Raw genomic sequence first — 20,153 nt, forward strand, 5'->3', positions numbered from 1 at the left:
ATCCCATTCCAGCCCCACCCAGGGCACGGACACCTTCCACCAGATCCAGGGGCAGCCGCAGCTTCTCTGGGGAACCTGTGCCAGGGCCCCACCGCCCTCCCAGGGAACAATTCCTTCCTGATATTTAATCTAAACCGGCCTCCCTTCATCCTGATGAAGCCGTTCCCCTTGTCCATCACTGCGTGTCCTTGTGAGAAATCCCTCTCCATTAGGGCATAAGCGGCTCGCACAGACCTCCCCAAATAATGTTCCGGGGTCTCCCGGGGCCACACGAGTACTCCCGGCGTTTTACCGGCTTCTCCTGCCGCCTTCCCCGGGAACCCCGGCTCGGCTCCAGCTCCGGGCACAGCGCCAGCGTGTCCCGCCCGCCCGCCGGGGGATCGGCAGCGGCCCCGACACCGCCTTGAATGGCCCGCCGAGGAAGCGGCAGTGACGGCGGACACCGGCCAGGGCCGCCCGGAACTGCCCCCGGCTCGGGCGGGCTCGGCTGTTCGGAGAAACTCGGCTGGTCTCGGCTGTTCGGGGAAACCCGGCGATTTCCGTCAGTAGTCGGCTATTCTCGGCTGTTCGGAGAAACTCGGCTATTTCCGTCAGCAGTCGGCTCTTTTCGGCTGTTCGGCAACTCTCGGTCATTTTCGTCACACCTCGCCTTTTTTGGTGGCAGAGAGCATTACGTCACTTTCGCCCCTCCCTGACGCCATCTTTAGAAGGTCAACAGCAGCGAGCCGAGCCGCCATGTTGGTTGTGGCGCCCCTTAAGGCTCCCCATAGGTGTCTAACACAGAAGCCTGACTAAAATGAGTAACTCGAACCCGCCTGCGGCGCGGCTGAACCCACAGCCCGTGTCCCTACACCTGGAAACGCCACAGAAAATTATCCCCGAGCGGCGCCGTGGTCGGGATTTTTGTGCAGGCAGTCTGATAGACACACATGGGGGGGGGTCCTTATTTTTCCCGCCCTTTTTGCCGCCATCTTTAGAAGGTCAACAGCAGCGAACCGAGCCGCCATGTTGGTTGTGGCGCCCCTTAAGGCCCCCTATAGGTGTCTAACACAAGCGCCTGACTAAAATGAGTAACCCGAACCCGCCTGCGGCGTGGCTGAACCCACAGCCCGTGTTCCTACACCGGGAAACGCCGCAGAAAATAGTCCTTGGGCTGCACCGTGGTCGGGATTTTTGTGCAGGCAGTCTGATAGACATACATGGGGGGGGTCCTCATTTTTCCCGCCCTTTTCGCCGCCATCTTTAGAAGGTCAAGCGCCCCGAGCCGTGCCACCATCTTGGTTGTGGCACTCCCCCCAAATGTCCCCCCCGGCTGTTTGCACAAGCGCCTGACAACATCGCCTGCCCAAACACTGCCGTGGCGCCGCTCAGCCCCCATCCCGTGTCCACGCACCTGCGTATGCCGCGGAAAAACCGCTCCCGGGCCGCTCCCTGGTCCAGGTCGCGCGCAGGCAGCCGGCTGCAACGTGCCCTGGATCCCCTCTTTTTTTTTCCCGTCTTCTTGGCCGTGATCTGTCGGTCCTCGGGCGGCAGCACTGCCCGTGAGCTCAGAGACCGGGGCTGCTGCGCACCTCGGGTACCGGCACGGGGGAGAATTGCAGTACCGCTGTATGGCCACAGGATGGCAGCACTGCCGCACAGCTCTCGGGACGGGCGCGGGGGACAGTTGCAGTACCGATCTTTATCCACAGGATGGCAGCATTGCCTTACAGATCGGCTCGGGGGGAGCTGCAGTACCGATCTTTATCCACAGGATGGCAGCAGTGCCTTACAAATCGCCTGCCATCAACCAAACCTAATCCAAAAAAGCCTTCAGTTTAGGCTGCATTTCAAAATAACTTCTATTTCTTACTTTGATATATCTAATAACCATTACAAATTTATCTATTATATCATGTACATTATATTAAGTATATTTTACATATTATAATAAATGGAACAAGTAATAATATAGTGTAGCAATAGTGTATCTATTCCTATTATCTTTCATATTTTATAGTTCTCATTCTGTTACTCATATTTTTATTTTTTTGCATTTGTATTTTTTTTCAATTTGTATTCACTTCTTTCCATTTTTACCGATATTTTAAACTATAGGAATTCATTGACCTACCACATCAGAACCACAGTTAAGTAGAATTGAATGAGCCTGGTTTTCTAAGAGATAAATATTTAATCTTTATTAAAATAATATGGGCATATTTTCTCTTTCTGTGTGCTTTTGGGGAGAGGGGGTTTGTTTTGGATTTCTTGGCTAATAAACAAGGAGGTTCAAAGAGCGACAAAATAAAATGTCTATATTATTTTATCTCTGCCTCTGAAATACACTTCGACATCAAGTTACTGCTGGTAATACTGTGCCTGGGGAGAATGAGACCTGAAAGGAAAAAAAAAGGCACCACGGTGTTCACAGCTTTCTCGGTTCAGGTTTATTAATTTAGTAGAAAATACAGAGGATTTTTAGTAACTGCACTCTCAATTATATCCAGATGTCCAGCAGACAGGGAGGTCATTTCTCAACTTCTTCCTTGCTGAGAGCCAACCTCCCACATACTCGGGGGAAAAAAAGAGGGTGGATTTTATCCCCCTGCATCTGAAAGAAAGTCAGGACAAAAGTCAAAGTGCTGCAGGAGAACTTGACAGCTCCAGACACTTTGTGTCCATCTAGGGATACCCTCTACAGCCCAACTACACCCCACATGACACATTTCAACTCCCCAGGACTTGTCCCATTCCCCCCACACCCAGACTGAGCAACAAGGCAGAGCAGCTCCAGGCCAAACACACCAACACCCGTGACACAGGACAGGACAAAAGGGGGGACACAACAGGGACAGAAATATCTCAGCAAGAAGAATGACCCTGAGGACAGAGAGAACTCGCAATGAGATGACCGAGGTAAGACCCATGGGGAGCTGACCAGGCTCAGAGAACCCTGCAGGAAGAAGATGCCAACGAGATCACTGATCCCAAGAAAAGCAGAGATGGATGCCTGAGAATCCTACGGTCAGAATCCTGTACCTGTCTCTGCATTCTGACAAGACCTAATCCGCCAGAATGGATGGTGGCAGTGCACAGCTGTGGATATAGCTCAGAACAAGACCTGGAAAGGCATCAGCCTGGATGGTTGTGAAGAGAGATGGATTCTGAGGAGCCTCTGAGCTCCCGAGTCAAAGGTTTGATGCCTGGCCTGGTATCAGCACCAGGAATAGGGAGATGTTAAGAACAATGCCTGGGGTCTCCAAAAGACCCCTTGAAGGATTAAGGCAAAAGACACACAAAACAAAACACACAACAGACACGGAGTGAACAACAGACAAGTGACACGACGTGCCCTCGGACTGCTCTGCCCTGCACACCTCAGCACTGTGAGACTTTCCCTCTATGTGCCCTAAAGGGGTCACATCTTGGACATCCCCATCTCCAAACCTGACTCAAAAACCCCTCCTGGTGACTCCTGACCCCACACCCCACTGTCATCCCCTCTGTGGCTCCCAGCACTCCACTTATCTCTGGGACATCTGGGGATGCCTATCCATGTCAAAAGCCAAAGAAGGTGACTCTCCCTTGGGGAAATTCCTGCTGCCACTGGGCTGGTGTCTCTCAGTCAGCTACAATAAAGAAAAGCAAATGTGACCGTGTGATCTCAGCAGCACATGGGCCAAAAACCAGCAATTCTGCTACTCAACACCTCCTGAGCACACCCAGGTCCTCGGGCCCTGTGCTCCAGCTCTGCTCAGACACCAACACTGCGGGGTGTGCCTGGGTTAAGAGCAGACAAGGTGATGTGGCACTGCTGAAACTTGAGCAGCCCCTCGCTCCTCCTCCCTGACACACCTCAACTCCTCGGCTGTTACCAAAGCCCACCTGGATGGCCCCTTCAAATGGAGAAGGTCAAGGCTTCACCACAGAGTCCTGTAATGTTGCCAAGGGCTCATGAGTGAGGCAGACTGGGACAGTAGTCCAGTTGGTGAGAGGGGAGTTCAGTGCAGTGCAAGTGGATTGCCTAAAACACACAATAAAGGATGTTTAGGGTTGCACCAGCAAGTGAAACTCCAGCAGAAGCAACTGCCTCTGTCCACCCATCACTGCTCACCTCGTCCACTTCACCCTGACTGCTGATATCCAGCCTTACCTCCTAAAAATAAAGACAAAGAGCAGTGCTGTAACATGGCCACCATTTACACTCCCCTGCAAACACAAACAGTGACTGACCTTCTCAGGGGAGCCCCCTCACCCAGAATGGGGCACTCTGCCATGGATTTAATCCATCTGCACCTGAAACAAAGTCAGGACAAAAGTCAAAGTGCTGCAGGAGAACTCGACAGCTCCAGACACTTTGTGTCACCCTCACTCTTTTTACTCCTGAGGGGTCCATCCCACAAGGGCCCTCTCCTCTCTAAGGTAACTTTAAATTGCCTCCTGGGACTGAAAAGGTTTTTCCCCTTCTCCCAACCACCAGCCCCAACACTCAGCTTTTGGAATACGAGCAGACAAAATCCATCCTGGACAGAAATGATCGTGTTGGCTCCGTGGATTTGGAGATGTTCTCTGCTCCCACCTCGGTGCTGCCATATCCAAACTCCAGCTGTGCATCTCCTCACACTACCTGGGACCACAGAACACAAAATGTGACTATTCCCCTCCAGAAGAGTCACCCCCAGGGCTCCTCTGCACCCCTGTCCCGGCTCCCCCTCAGATCTTCTCCCACTCCAGAGGCTGCCCAGAGTGAACCCAGCAAAAGGAAAAGGGACACACTGAGCACAGCACTCACCTGTGGGCCACCTGCCCAAGGGCCAACTCATCCCCTCCTCTATTCCTTGGCACACCTGGGGCAGCAGCAGCACCTGCAAAGAAACAAAAAAGGAAAAATCATGCTGAGTTCCTGTGAAACAGCAACCTCCCCGCTCTGACTGAAGCACAGCACAAGTGAACCTTAATGTTCCACCCATCTACCCTCCTCTGGCGTCCTGGGCCAGCACATCTGCCAAGGGGATCACCTAAAATAAAATAAAACAGAACAGTGAATGCTTAGAGTAGAACCAGCAAGTGAGACTTGAGCAACAGCCTCTGTCCACCCATCACTGCTCACCTCGTCCACTTCACCTTGACTGCAGAGACCCAGCTTTGCCTCCTAAAAACAAAGACAAAGAGCAGTGCTGTAACATGGCCACCATTTACACTCCCCTGCAAACACAAACAGTGACTGACCTTCTCAGGGGAGCCCCCTCACCCAGGATGGGGCACTCTGCCAGGGATTTAATCCATCTGCACCTGAAACAAAGTCAGGACAAAAGTCAAAGTGCTGCAGGAGAACTCGACAGCTCCAGACACTTTGTGTCAATCCAGGAATACCCTCTACAGTCCAACTACACCCCACATGACACATTTCAACTCTCCAGGACTTGTCCCATGACCCCTACACCCAGACTAAGCAACAAGGCAGAGCAGCTCCAGCCAAACACACCAACACCCGTGACACAGGACAGGACAAAAGGGGGGACACAACAGGGACAGAAATATCTCAGCAAGAAGAATGACCCTGAGGACAGAGAGAACTCGCAATGAGATGACCGAGGTAAGACCCATGGGGAGCTGACCAGGCTCAGAGAACCGTGCAGGAAGAAGATGCCAACGGGATCACTGATCCCAAGAAACACAGGGATGGATGCCTGAGAATCCTATGGTAAGAATCCTCCACTTGGCTGTGCACTTTTAGAAGACCTAATCTGCCTAAATGGATCACAGCAGTGCACAGCTGTGGATACAGCTCAGAACAAGACCTGGAAAGGCACCAGCCTGGATGCTTGTGAAGAGAGATGGATTCTGATGTGTGTCTGAGCACCTGAGTCAAAGTTCAATGGTATCAGTTCCTGTTCAAGGAACAGGGAGATGTTAAGAACGATGCCTGGGGTCTCCAAATAACCCCTTGAAGGGTTGAGGAAAAAGACACACCACACAGGACACACAAAAGACACAGAGTGCACAACAGACAAGTGACACAACGTGCCCTGGGACTGCTCTGTCCTGCACACCTCAGCACTGTGAGACCTTCCCTTTACGTGCCCTAAAGGGGTCACAGCTTGGACATCCCCATCTCCAAACCTGACCCAAAAATCCCTCCCGGTGACTCCCAACCCACACCCCACTTTCACCCCCTCTGTGGCTTTTAGCCCTTCACTTATCTCTGGGATGTCCAGGGATGAGAATCCACATCAGGTGCCAAGGAAGGCTGTCTCTGCCTCTGGGAAATTCCTGCTGTCTCAGTCAGGTGCCATAAAGAAAACCAAACATCCACAGATGATCTCAGCAGGGCTGTTGGGTGAGAGGATCTCAGTGTGAGACAAGTGACCACCTGAAACACACAAACAATAAGGGATGGTCAGAGCTGCACCAGAAACACCACTCCCCTGACCATACAAATATATCAATTTTAGAAAACAAAACACAAACAAAAGTCCAGCAAAAAAAGCCAACTCTTATTACTCCTAGTCCATACTCCAAATATAATAAAAATAACCCCATCTCCATTCTCCTCAAACAACCTCCAAAATATACAACCAGAACTCCCAACTTAAAGACCTGCCTCTAACCAAAGGAGAACCAGAAAACCCATGTCTTTGACCTATATAAATTCATTAACCTTACACATCAAACCACAGAATTTTAAATCCTTAGTCCACACCATACACACCAATCCCATCACTGTATACAAAATCAAAGCCTATTTTCTATTACTAAGATAACAAAAAAGTCACAACTTTTAGCTGCAATAAAAGAACCTAATTAGCAGTAAAATAATCCCAAATTTTAACTAACCCAAAACCCCAAGCACTCCAAACCAACTTCCTCCAAAACAAATATTTTAAATGCCAAAAGCCCTCAAACATTTAAAATAACTACTTCCAAAATGCCTTCAGTACCTTTCACTCTGATTTGGAGAGCAAAGCAAGGAAAGAAAGAAAGCAGCTTGTTTTAAGAAAACAGTGTTCACTCCTGTGCATTCCCTCTCCAGTGTATTCAGCTGAAGCACAGACAGACTGCAGCACACAGATCTGATGGCTCTTTGTTAGTTGTTAGTTTTAGGGCAGAGAAGTTCCCTGCACTGATTTTTTTCCCCTTTTTTCTTCGGGCTCATTAAACCTGCTGCAGACTGAGAAACCCAGAGAAGCACCAAGAGCTGCACCTGCAGCCACAGGGCCTGGACCTCAGCATTTTATCAATGCTGGAAAAGCTGACAAGAGACCAAAGGAGCTACAACCCACAGCAAGGACATTCTGAAATTACCATCTCGCCACAAAATAACAGAAAGTTTTATTATTTTATGTCATTCACTCTTTATGCTTGTCAGCACTTTGTTAAATAAATAGTTTTTCCCATTTTTCTCCAAAGAAGTTCTTTCCCAAACCAATTTAAAAGAAAGACCATTTTAGTTTACTCTCTAAAAAAAAAACCCATCCAAAAGTTTCCTCTCAGGTTTACCCTAAACCACAACAACAAACAATTCAATCCATAGAAATAAAAGTAGCACAAATATACATAAATTAACTGCACCAAAAACAATTATTCCTAACTCAATGAACTCTTAATTCCTCAAAACCATCAAAACAAACAAACCACCTATAAATACACACAAAACCAAAAGATCCATTAGACTACAAACAATATCTCCTAAATTATCCAAAACTATTAAATATATACTGTAGTCAAGCAGGCTAAATAAACAAACCCCTATAACACAATAAAAAAAACATTTAATTGTAAATATTAAGAAACCCTAAAAAATGAACTACATCACACTGTCCCAAACCCACTAAAACAAACACTAGATGCTCCCTATGATAAAAGCCACCACTAAATAAATAAAACCCTCCCCTATACCTCACACCACAGCCAATTACACCACTGTAAACCTTAGACAATAAACCCTGGAAAAACACAATATCCCCCAAAAATAATTCAACAACAAAACTCAGTTCAAAAATACTCTGACCATGTGAACTATGAAACCAAACATGAATTAAATACACCACATATCCCTCACCATACACCGCCTACAAACAGAATAAAGCTACACAATAAATCACTAAAAACCACCAAACAGAAAAAAACAGCTCTACCCAACCTGGATCCCTCCATACAACACACAAAACCCCAATAACACATTTCAGAAGTCTCTCAAAAAAGCTACTTAAATCAGTTCTACCTCAAATACAAACAAACCCACACATAAAGTTACCTTTGCTCAAAAACCAAATTATATATAACAAATAACACCAAAAAAAGTCACACAAAACACTACGCACCACCTCAGAACATCATATTGAATAAAAGCCACACAGAAGTGCCACTATTCATTAAAATTCCAGGTGAAAAGAAAATCCCTCCACTTTAAACACAGACGACAACAGAAAAAAGGAGTTTCTTCGATCAATTTGAACTCCTTTTGTCTCCATAACTCCTTTTTCGTCTGGGAGCACCGGGGAGGGTTTATTAAGATGAAGCTGAAAAGGAAAAAAAAGTCCCCTCTATAAACCCACACTGGTTTACCTTCTGCTGCTGCTCAATGTAAAGGTTTGATCCCCATCGCCTCCCAGGCAACGCTCCAAACCCACGTGCTCCCCACGACCCACAGCCAGGACCTCAGCGTGACCTCCTCACTCCCCACGGCTCCATACCAAAATGAGCTGGGGCTGCCCTCTTAACCTGGAACCGCCCCATCATTATCCATCACAGCTGCACCTGGGGCTGCTCTCTCCCCTCCCCATCCTGTGGCATCTCTCACCTGCAGCTGCGGCCAATCCGAGGGTGAGGGCAGAGGGGACTTGCTGTTCATTCCCGGGACGGTTCATGGTCTGCAGCTGACACGATGGGGCACCGGGCTTCCCTTGCTGTGGATAAGGACCCCTCTTCTCCTGCAGGTGCCCGAGGCTGGAACGGGGATTCCACCCCCGAAAATCCATATGCCTGAGGTTCATAATTCCTAAGGAAATTCCCCAGAAATCGTTACCCTTCATTTACAAAAATTCCTTTGGAATCACTCCTGACTTGTCCTTCTGTGGAAGCGTTTCAAACATTCATTGGAGAGCTCAGGAGCCGAGTTGGCTGGTTTATGACTTGGCTGGACAAGCCCAGACAAAACCCAAACACCGAGAACGCCGGCTCCGCCCCCGGCTCCGCCCCCGGCTCCGCCCCCGGCTCCGCCCCCGGCTCCGCCCCCGGCTCCGCCCCCGGCTCCGCCCCCGGCTCCGCCCCCGGCTCCGCCCCCGGCTCCGCCCCCGGCTCCGCCCCCGGCTCCGCCCCCGGCTCCGCCCCCGGCTCCGCCCCCGGCTCCGCCCCACGCTCCGCCCCCGGCTCCGCCCCACGCTCCGCCCCCGGCTCCGCCCCACGCTCCGCCCCACGCTCCGCCCCACGCTCCGCCCCACGCTCCGCCCCACGCTCCGCCCCACGCTCCGCCCCACGCTCCGCCCCACGCTCCGCCCCACGCTCCGCCCCACGCTCCGCCCGGCCCGAGATGGGGGCGGGACCAAACTTCCACATACTCGGGGGAAAAAAAAAGAGTAAGGAAAAAAAAAAAAAGGAACAATGAAAAGATGAAAAAAAATATTATAAAATAAAATAAAACAAAATAAAATTTTTTAAAAAACCTCAAAAGTTATTAAAAAAGAAAAAAAATATAAATAAAATCTAAAAGAAATTTAAAATATAATTTAAAAATTTAAAATACAAAATAAATAACATGAATGTAAAAACTGAAATAATATCCATAAATTTAAAAAAAAAGTCATTAAGATTTTAAATAGTAATAAAGAAAAATTTTTAAATTTTAAAAATAAATAATAGACTAAAAATATAAAAACTAAAGAAACCAAAAGCATTTTAAAAAGACAAAACAAAAAATATATTAAAACATTAACCACAATACAATATTTAACATAAAATACAAAAATCAAAAATTAAAAAAAAAATAAACAATAAGTAAAATAAAATACGAAATTAAATAAACACACCCCTCCCCTGATGCCACTGCCTAACACAGGCCCCAGGAGTTCTCTTGATTAGGCAGGGATAGGGAAAACAAACCCAGTGCCTCCCAGAAAATAAGGTTTTCTAGAAAATTCTTGGAAACAAATTCTGTTTTAGCAGGAAGCTCACTTGGGATCAACACCCACATGTGCCAAGGCAGGAAAGAACCACCCCATTGTGTCCAAGGAACAGCAACTAGGCCGGGATTTAAGTTTTAATGGAACTTATGTAATTAAAAACACACTCAGTTGAACTTGAAAACGAGATGAATCAAGGCAATTAAACACCTTACAAGTTTTCCTGGGAATTCCCAGAATTCTGTGGATATGGTGCTGACACATTCCTGATTTACCAACCTTAATTGGGGAAATTTCCTTGGAAATGTCCCCTAAGAATTAGCAAAATTCAAATTAGGATAAAAATTGGAAAAAAAAATATAGCCTTACTAAAATCAGAGACAGGAAAAACATCAAATAAAAGGAAGGAATAATATCCAACTCCCAGCTTGCCTGGAAAACAAGCTCAGGAATTTCTAACATGGAAAACTTTTGGAAGAGCCAGGAAGTCTGTGGAAGTCCATGGAATGATGATTTCAAATCTGCTTCCTCTGCTCTGATTGTCAAGGGAAGAGGGAGTTAAACATGCCAATTTACTCCTATTCCAGAATGATCTCTAGTTTGTGGGAGTAACAACCCAAATAAACTCCAATCTTACTTGTATTTGACAGATGAAACTCCCAGCAGAGATGGGAAGTTTCAATGGAACCAAAGAGCCACAATTGCTGGAATAACAAAATTCCACTCAGCAAAATACAGCAATTCTATTGACAAATCCATGGAGGAGCAGGAGGAGGATGACACCAGGAACACAATTCAGCGGAAAGCAACGATTTACTGGAAAGGGCAAGAAATCAAACGGACAGTCTCTGGTTATGGTCAGGCATATCTCCAGGAGTCAGAGGGAAAAGTGGGAACCTTGGACTGGGATAAGGCCTTCCTGTGCCTCCACTTCCCACTGTCTCTCTCCTTTTTTGCCAACCACCTGCAAGAGGAAAAACAGCAGGAATAAAGTTTCAAACAGGAGGTCCTTGGTTCAGGCAGACTGAAGTGCAGCTCCCAGGGAGCGAGTCCAGGCTGGGCCCAGGGGAGCTCTGGGAATCTGGGATTGCCCGTGGGATTCAAGGGCTGGAAAAGCAGGACCCACCTGCCGGGTTTAGTGCTGGGACACAGCAAGGCCTCGGCTCAGGGGCAGCAGTTGGAGCTGGGACTGCAGGAGAACACCCCAAAGCCGGGTTAAACATCCAGCATGACACGCAGCACGCTCCAGGAGAAACTCAGGTGGGAGAAGCCCCTGGATGCTCCGTGTTCCTTGCCCTCAGCAGCTTTGCCAGGGCCTCCCTCAGAATGCTGACCTCACCCTGCAGCTCCTACAAAATAGGAGAACTTATGGAAATCGCCCAGCAATCCATGGATTTCCAGGTATTAAGAACCAAAGCAGCCGCCCCTCAGTGGTGTCCCCAAGGCCCAGCAGTGCCCAGCACCTCTGACTGGAATTTGAGGGCTCCCAGCACAGCCCCAGAGCAGCAGAAAAACCCACCTCCAGACTCCCCAGAGAGATGACAGGAGGGCCCTCCCTGCGATGCCTGCTGAGCCAAGTGGAGCTGGCAGGGTGACCCATGGACATTCTGCGTTCACCTTTCAACTGAGTCAATGCAGAAACAGAACAAATCTCTCTCGGTGTCGAGATCCCTTCAGGTGCACCTGGAGATGCTGCAATGTCCTTCAGCAGCCAGAGCAGAACAGGGTTTCTACTGTGCTGTAAGTGAGAAATACAATTGAATCAGAAGAAAATAAAAGGAAGCACCTCTCCCCTTGCTTTTTATATTAAAAAAGTCATGCATCAGAATTTTTTTAACCGTTCATTCTTGCTTTACACTGTGTAAATTACGAGCACTCAACTTCCAGCCTGAATTTGCAACAGCTCCTCAGGCTGACTGAGCTCAGCCAGACCACCAGAATCACTGAATTGTGGAAGGGAAAGCTCATCCCATTCCAGCCCCACCCAGGGCACGGACACTTTCCACCAGATCCAGGGGCAGCCGCAGCTTCTCTGGGGAACCTGTGCCAGGGCCCCGCCGCCCTCCCAGGGAACAATTCCTTCCTGATATTTAATCTAAACCGGCCTCCCTTCATCCTGATGAAGCCGTTCCCCTTGTCCATCACTGCGTGTCCTTGTGAGAAATCCCTCTGCATTAGGGCATAAGCGGCTGGCACAGACCCCCCAAATCAATGTTCCGGGGGCTCCCGGGGCCACACGAGTACTCCGGGCGTTTTACCGGCTTCTGCTGCCGCCTTCCCCGGGAGCCCCGGCTCGGCTCCAGCTCCGGGCACAGCGCCAGCGTGTCCCGCCCGCCCGCCGGGGGATCGGCAGCGGCCCCGACACCGCCTTGAATGGCCCGCCGAGGAAGCGGCAGTGAGGGCGAACACCGGCCGGGGCCGCCCGGAACTACCCCCGGCTCGGGCGGGCGCGGCTCGTTCAGGGAAACTCGGCTGGTCTCGGCTGTTCGGGGAAACCCGGCGATTTCCGTCAGTAGTCGGCAATTCTCGGCTGTTCGGAGAAACTCGGTCATTTCCGTCAGCAGTCGGCTATTCTCGGCTCTTCGGCTATACTCGGCGATTTCCGTCAGCCGTCGGCTCTTTTCGGCTGTTCGGCAACTCTCGGTCATTTTCGTCACACCTCGCCTTTTTTGGTGGCAGAGAGCATTACGTCACTTTCGCCCCTCCCCGCCGCCATCTTTAAAAGGTCAACAGCAGTGAGCCGAGCCGCCATGTTGGTTGTGGCGCCCCTTAAGGCCCCCTATAGGTGTCTAACACAGAAGCCTGACTAAAATGAGTAACTCGAACCCGCCTGCGGCGCGGCTGAACCCACAGCCCGTGTCCCTACACCTGGAGACGCCACAGAAAATTGCCCTTGGGCGGCGCCGTGGTCGGGATTTTTGTGCAGGCAGTCTGATAGACATACATGGGGGGGTCCTCATTTTTCCCGCCCTTTTCGCCGCCATCTTTAGAAGGTCAAGCGCCGCGAGTCGTGCCGCCATCTTGGTTGTGGCACTCCCCCCAAATGTCCCCCTCGGCTGCTCGCACAAGCGCCTGACAACATCGCCTGCCCAAACACTGCCGTGGCGCCGCTCAGCCCCCATCCCGTGTCCACGCACCTGCGTATGCCGCGGAAAAACCGCTCCCGGGCTGCTCCCTGGTCCAGGTCGCGCGCAGGCAGCCGGCTGCCACGTTCCCTGGGTCCCCTCTTTTTTTTTCCCGCCTTTCTGGCCGTGATCTTTCGGTCCTCGGGCGGCAGCACTGCCCGTGAGCTCAGAGACCGAGGCTGCTGCTCACCTCGGGTACCGGCACGGGGGAGAATTGCAGTACCGCGGTCTGTCCACACGATGGCAGCACTGCCGCACAGCTCTCGGGACGGGCGCGGGGGACAGTTGCAGTACCGATCTTTATCCACAGGATGGCAGCATTGCCTTACAGATCGGCTCGGGGGGAGCTGCAGTACCGATCTTTATCCACAGGATGGCAGCATTGCCTTACAGATCGCCTGCCATCAACCAAACCGAATCTAAAAAAGCCTTCAGTTTAGGCTGCATTTCAAAATTACTTCTATTTCTTACTTTGATATATCTAATAACCATTACAAATTTATCTATTATATCATGTACATTATATTAAGTATATTTTACATATTATAATAAATGGAACAAGTAATAATATAGTGTAGCAATAGTGTATCTATTCCTATTATCTTTCATATTTTATAGTTCTCATTTTGTTACTTATATTCTTATTTTTTTGCATTTGTAATTTTTTTCAATTTGTATTCACTTCTTTCCATTTTTACCGATATTTTAAACTATAGGAACTCATTGACCTACCACATCAGAACCACAGTTAAGTAGAATTGAATGAGCCTGGTTTTCTAAGAGATAAATATTTAATCTTTATTAAAATAATATGGGCATATTTTCTCTTTCTGTGTGCTTTTGGGGAGAGGGGGTTTGTTTTGGATTTCTTGGCTAATAAACAAGGAGGTTCAAAGAGCGACAAAATAAAATGTCTATATTATTTTATCTCTGCCTCTGAAATACACGTTGACATCAAGTTATTGCTGGTAACACTGTGCATGGGTAGAATGAGACCTGAAAGGAAAAAAAAAGGCACCACGGTGTTCACAGCTTTCTCGGTTCAGGTTTATTAATTTAGTAGAAAATACAGAGGATTTTTAGTAACTGCACTCTCAATTATATCCAGACGTCCAGCAGACAGGGAGGTCATTTCTCAACTTCTTCCTTGCTGAGAGCCAACCTCCCACATACTCGGGGGAAAAAAAGAGGGTGGATTTTATCCCCCTGCATCTGAAAGAAAGTCAGGACAAGAGTCAAAGTGCTGCAGGAGAACTCGACAGCTCCAGACACTTTGTGTCCATCTAGGGATACCCTCTACAGCCCAACTACACCCCACATGACACATTTCAACTCCCCAGGACTTGTCCCATTCCCCCCACACCCAGACTGAGCAACAAGGCAGAGCAGCTCCAGGCCAAACACACCAACACCCGTGACACAGGACAGGACAAAAGGGGGGACACAACAGGGACAGAAATATCTCAGCAAGAAGAATGACCCTGAGGACAGAGAGAACTCGCAATGAGATGACCGAGGTAAGACCCATGGGGAGCTGACCAGGCTCAGAGAACCCTGCAGGAAGAAGATGCCAACGAGATCACTGATCCCAAGAAAAGCAGAGATGGATGCCTGAGAATCCTACGGTCAGAATCCTGTACCTGTCTCTGCATTCTGACAAGACCTAATCCGCCAGAATGGATGGTGGCAGTGCACAGCTGTGGATATAGCTCAGAACAAGACCTGGAAAGGCATCAGCCTGGATGGTTGTGAAGAGAGATGGATTCTGAGGAGCCTCTGAGCTCCCGAGTCAAAGGTTTGATGCCTGGCCTGGTATCAGCACCAGGAATAGGGAGATGTTAAGAACAATGCCTGGGGTCTCCAAAAGACCCCTTGAAGGATTAAGGCAAAAGACACACAAAACAAAACACACAACAGACACGGAGTGAACAACAGACAAGTGACACGACGTGCCCTCGGACTGCTCTGCCCTGCACACCTCAGCACTGTGAGACTTTCCCTCTATGTGCCCTAAAGGGGTCACATCTTGGACATCCCCATCTCCAAACCTGACTCAAAAACCCCTCCTGGTGACTCCTGACCCCACACCCCACTGTCATCCCCTCTGTGGCTCCCAGCACTCCACTTATCTCTGGGACATCTGGGGATGCCTATCCATGTCAAAAGCCAAAGAAGGTGACTCTCCCTTGGGGAAATTCCTGCTGCCACTGGGCTGGTGTCTCTCAGTCAGCTACAATAAAGAAAAGCAAATGTGACCGTGTGATCTCAGCAGCACATGGGCCAAAAACCAGCAATTCTGCTACTCAACACCTCCTGAGCACACCCAGGTCCTCGGGCCCTGTGCTCCAGCTCTGCTCAGACACCAACACTGCGGGGTGTGCCTGGGTTAAGAGCAGACAAGGTGATGTGGCACTGCTGAAACTTGAGCAGCCCCTCGCTCCTCCTCCCTGACACACCTCAACTCCTCGGCTGTTACCAAAGCCCACCTGGATGGCCCCTTCAAATGGAGAAGATCAAGGCTTCACCACAGAGTCCTGTAATGTTGCCAAGGGCTCATGAGTGAGGCAGACTGGGACAGTAGTCCAGTTGGTGAGAGGGGAGTTCAGTGCAGTGCAAGTGGATTGCCTAAAACACACAATAAAGGATGTTTAGGGTTGCACCAGCAAGTGAAACTCCAGCAGAAGCAACTGCCTCTGTCCACCCATCACTGCTCACCTCGTCCACTTCACCCTGACTGCTGATATCCAGCCTTACCTCCTAAAAATAAAGACAAAGAGCAGTGCTGTAACATGGCCACCATTTACACTCCCCTGCAAACACAAACAGTGACTGACCTTCTCAGGGGAGCCCCCTCACCCAGAATGGGGCACTCTGCCATGGATTTAATCCATCTGCACCTGAAACAAAGTCAGGACAAAAGTCAAAGTGCTGCAGGAGAACTCGACAGCTCCAGACACTTTGTGTCACCCTCACTCTTTTTACTCCTGAGGAGTCCATCCCACAAGGGCCCTCTCCTCTCTAAGGTAACTTTAAATTGCCTCCTGGGACTGAAAAGGTTTTTCCCCTTCTCCCAACCACCAGCCCCAACACTCAGCTTTTGGAATACGAGCAGACAAAATCCATCCTGGACAGAAATGATCGTGTTGGCTCCGTGGATTTGGAGATGTTCTCTGCTCCCACCTCGGTGCTGCCATATCCAAACTCCAGCTGTGCATCTCCTCACACTACCTGGGACCACAGAACACAAAATGTGACTATTCCCCTCCAGAAGAGTCACCCCCAGGGCTCCTCTGCACCCCTGTCCCGGCTCCCCCTCAGATCTTCTCCCACTCCAGAGGCTGCCCAGAGTGAACCCAGCAAAAGGAAAAGGGACACACTGAGCACAGCACTCACCTGTGGGCCACCTGCCCAAGGGCCAACTCATCCCCTCCTCTATTCCTTGGCACACCTGGGGCAGCAGCAGCACCTGCAAAGAAACAAAAAAGGAAAAATCATGCTGAGTTCCTGTGAAACAGCAACCTCCCCGCTCTGACTGAAGCACAGCACAAGTGAACCTTAATGTTCCACCCATCTACCCTCCTCTGGCGTCCTGGGCCAGCACATCTGCCAAGGGGATCACCTAAAATAAAATAAAACAGAACAGTGAATGCTTAGAGTAGAACCAGCAAGTGAGACTTGAGCAACAGCCTCTGTCCACCCATCACTGCTCACCTCGTCCACTTCACCTTGACTGCAGAGACCCAGCTTTGCCTCCTAAAAACAAAGACAAAGAGCAGTGCTGTAACATGGCCACCATTTACACTCCCCTGCAAACACAAACAGTGACTGACCTTCTCAGGGGAGCCCCCTCACCCAGGATGGGGCACTCTGCCAGGGATTTAATCCATCTGCACCTGAAACAAAGTCAGGACAAAAGTCAAAGTGCTGCAGGAGAACTCGACAGCTCCAGACACTTTGTGTCAATCCAGGAATACCCTCTACAGTCCAACTACACCCCACATGACACATTTCAACTCTCCAGGACTTGTCCCATGACCCCTACACCCAGACTAAGCAACAAGGCAGAGCAGCTCCAGCCAAACACACCAACACCCGTGACACAGGACAGGACAAAAGGGGGGACACAACAGGGACAGAAATATCTCAGCAAGAAGAATGACCCTGAGGACAGAGAGAACTCGCAATGAGATGACCGAGGTAAGACCCATGGGGAGCTGACCAGGCTCAGAGAACCGTGCAGGAAGAAGATGCCAACGGGATCACTGATCCCAAGAAACACAGGGATGGATGCCTGAGAATCCTATGGTAAGAATCCTCCACTTGGCTGTGCACTTTTAGAAGACCTAATCTGCCTAAATGGATCACAGCAGTGCACAGCTGTGGATACAGCTCAGAACAAGACCTGGAAAGGCACCAGCCTGGATGCTTGTGAAGAGAGATGGATTCTGATGTGTGTCTGAGCACCTGAGTCAAAGTTCAATGGTATCAGTTCCTGTTCAAGGAACAGGGAGATGTTAAGAACGATGCCTGGGGTCTCCAAATAACCCCTTGAAGGGTTGAGGAAAAAGACACACCACACAGGACACACAAAAGACACAGAGTGCACAACAGACAAGTGACACAACGTGCCCTGGGACTGCTCTGTCCTGCACACCTCAGCACTGTGAGACCTTCCCTTTACGTGCCCTAAAGGGGTCACAGCTTGGACATCCCCATCTCCAAACCTGACCCAAAAATCCCTCCCGGTGACTCCCAACCCACACCCCACTTTCACCCCCTCTGTGGCTTTTAGCCCTTCACTTATCTCTGGGATGTCCAGGGATGAGAATCCACATCAGGTGCCAAGGAAGGCTGTCTCTGCCTCTGGGAAATTCCTGCTGTCTCAGTCAGGTGCCATAAAGAAAACCAAACATCCACAGATGATCTCAGCAGGGCTGTTGGGTGAGAGGATCTCAGTGTGAGACAAGTGACCACCTGAAACACACAAACAATAAGGGATGGTCAGAGCTGCACCAGAAACACCACTCCCCTGACCATACAAATATATCAATTTTAGAAAACAAAACACAAACAAAAGTCCAGCAAAAAAAGCCAACTCTTATTACTCCTAGTCCATACTCCAAATATAATAAAAATAACCCCATCTCCATTCTCCTCAAACAACCTCCAAAATATACACCCAGAACTCCCAACTTAAAGACCTGCCTCTAACCAAAGGAGAACCAGAAAACCCATGTCTTTTGACCTATATAAATTCATTAGCCTTACACATCAAACCACAGAATTTTAAATCCTTAGTCCACACCAGTACACCACACACACCAATCCCATCACTACATACAAAATCAAAGCCTATTTTCTATTACTAAGATAACAAAAAAGTCACAACTTTTAGCTGCAATAAAAGAACCTAATTAGCAGTAAAATAATCCCAAATTATAACTAACCCAAAACCCCAAGCACTCCAAACCAATGTCCTCCAAAACAAATATTTTAAATGCCAAAAGCCCTCAAACATTTAAAATACCTACTTCCAAAATGCCTTCTGTACCTTTCACTCTGATTTGGAGAGCAAAGCAAGGAAAGAAAGAAAGCAGCTTGTTTTAAGAAAACAGTGTTTACTCCTGTGTATTCCCTGTCCACTGTATTCAGCTGAAGCACAGACAGACTGCCGCACACAGATCTGATGGCTCTTTGTTAGTTGTTAGTTTTAGGGCAGAGAAGTTCCCTGCACTGATTTTTTTCCCTTTTTCTTCGGGCTCATTAAACCTGCTGCAGACTGAAAAACCCAGAGAAGCACCGAGAGCTGCACCTGCAGCCCACGGGGCCTGGACCTCAGCATTTTATCAACACAGAACAGCTGATAAGAGACCAAAGGAGCTGAGCTACAGCCCACAGCCAGGACTTTCTGAATTTACCATCTCCCTTCAGAAAACCAAAGTGTTTTATTATTTTATGTTATTTATTCTTTATGCTTGGGAGCACTTTCTTTGTTAAATAAATAGTTTTTCCCATTTTTCCCTAAAGAAGTGCTTTCCCAAACCAATTTAAAAGAGAGACCAATTTTAGTTTACTCTGTAAAAAAATTCCATTCAAAAGTTTCCTCCCAGGTTTACCCTAAACCACAACAACAATCAAATCAACCCACAAAAATAAAAATAGCACAAATATACTCAAATTAACAGCACCAAAAACAATTATTCCAAACTCAATGAGCTCTTAATATCTCAAAACCATCAAAACAAACTGACCACCTATAAATACACACAAAACCAAAAGATCCGTTTGGCTACAAACAATAACTCCTAAATTATCCAAAACTATAAAACATATACCATAGTCAAGCATGCTAAATAAAACCCCCAATAATATAATAAACAATTATCTAATTATAAATATTAAGAAACCCTAAAAAATTAACTACATCACACCGTCTCAAACCCAGTAAAACAAACACAACACGTTTGCCATGATAAAAGCCACCACTAAATAAATAAAAACCTCCCCTATAACTCACACCACAGCCAATTACACCACTGTAAACCTTAGAAAACAAACCCTGGAAAAACACAGTATCCCCCAAAAACAATTGTACAACAAAAGTCAGTCCAAAACTACTGTGACCAACAGGTAAACTGTGAAATCTAACATGAAATAAATACACCACATCATTAAAAACCACCAAACAGAAAAAAACAGCTTGACCCAACCTGAATTCCTCCACACAACACACAAAACCCCAATAACACATTTCAGAAGTCTCTCAAAAAAAGCTACTTAAATTAGTTCTCCCTCAAATACAAACAAACCCACCCATAAAATTATCTTCACTCAAAAACCAAATTATATATAACAAATAATACCAAAAAAGTCACACAGAACACTACACACTGCCTAAGAACATATAATTGAATAAAAACCACAC

At 48.3% G+C, this 20,153-nt stretch overlaps 1 protein-coding gene across 6 annotated transcripts in view; it reads right to left on the reverse strand.

Annotated features, from left to right (window-relative positions):
* EZHIP (EZH inhibitory protein) overlaps positions 1-20,153 on the reverse strand; it is a 65,696-nt gene that overhangs the window by 35,429 nt on the left and 10,114 nt on the right. The window lies entirely within an intron of this gene.

This window comes from Zosterops lateralis (genome assembly GCF_965231275.1).
Source record: "Zosterops lateralis genome assembly, chromosome: 28".
NCBI lineage: Eukaryota > Metazoa > Chordata > Aves > Passeriformes > Zosteropidae > Zosterops > Zosterops lateralis.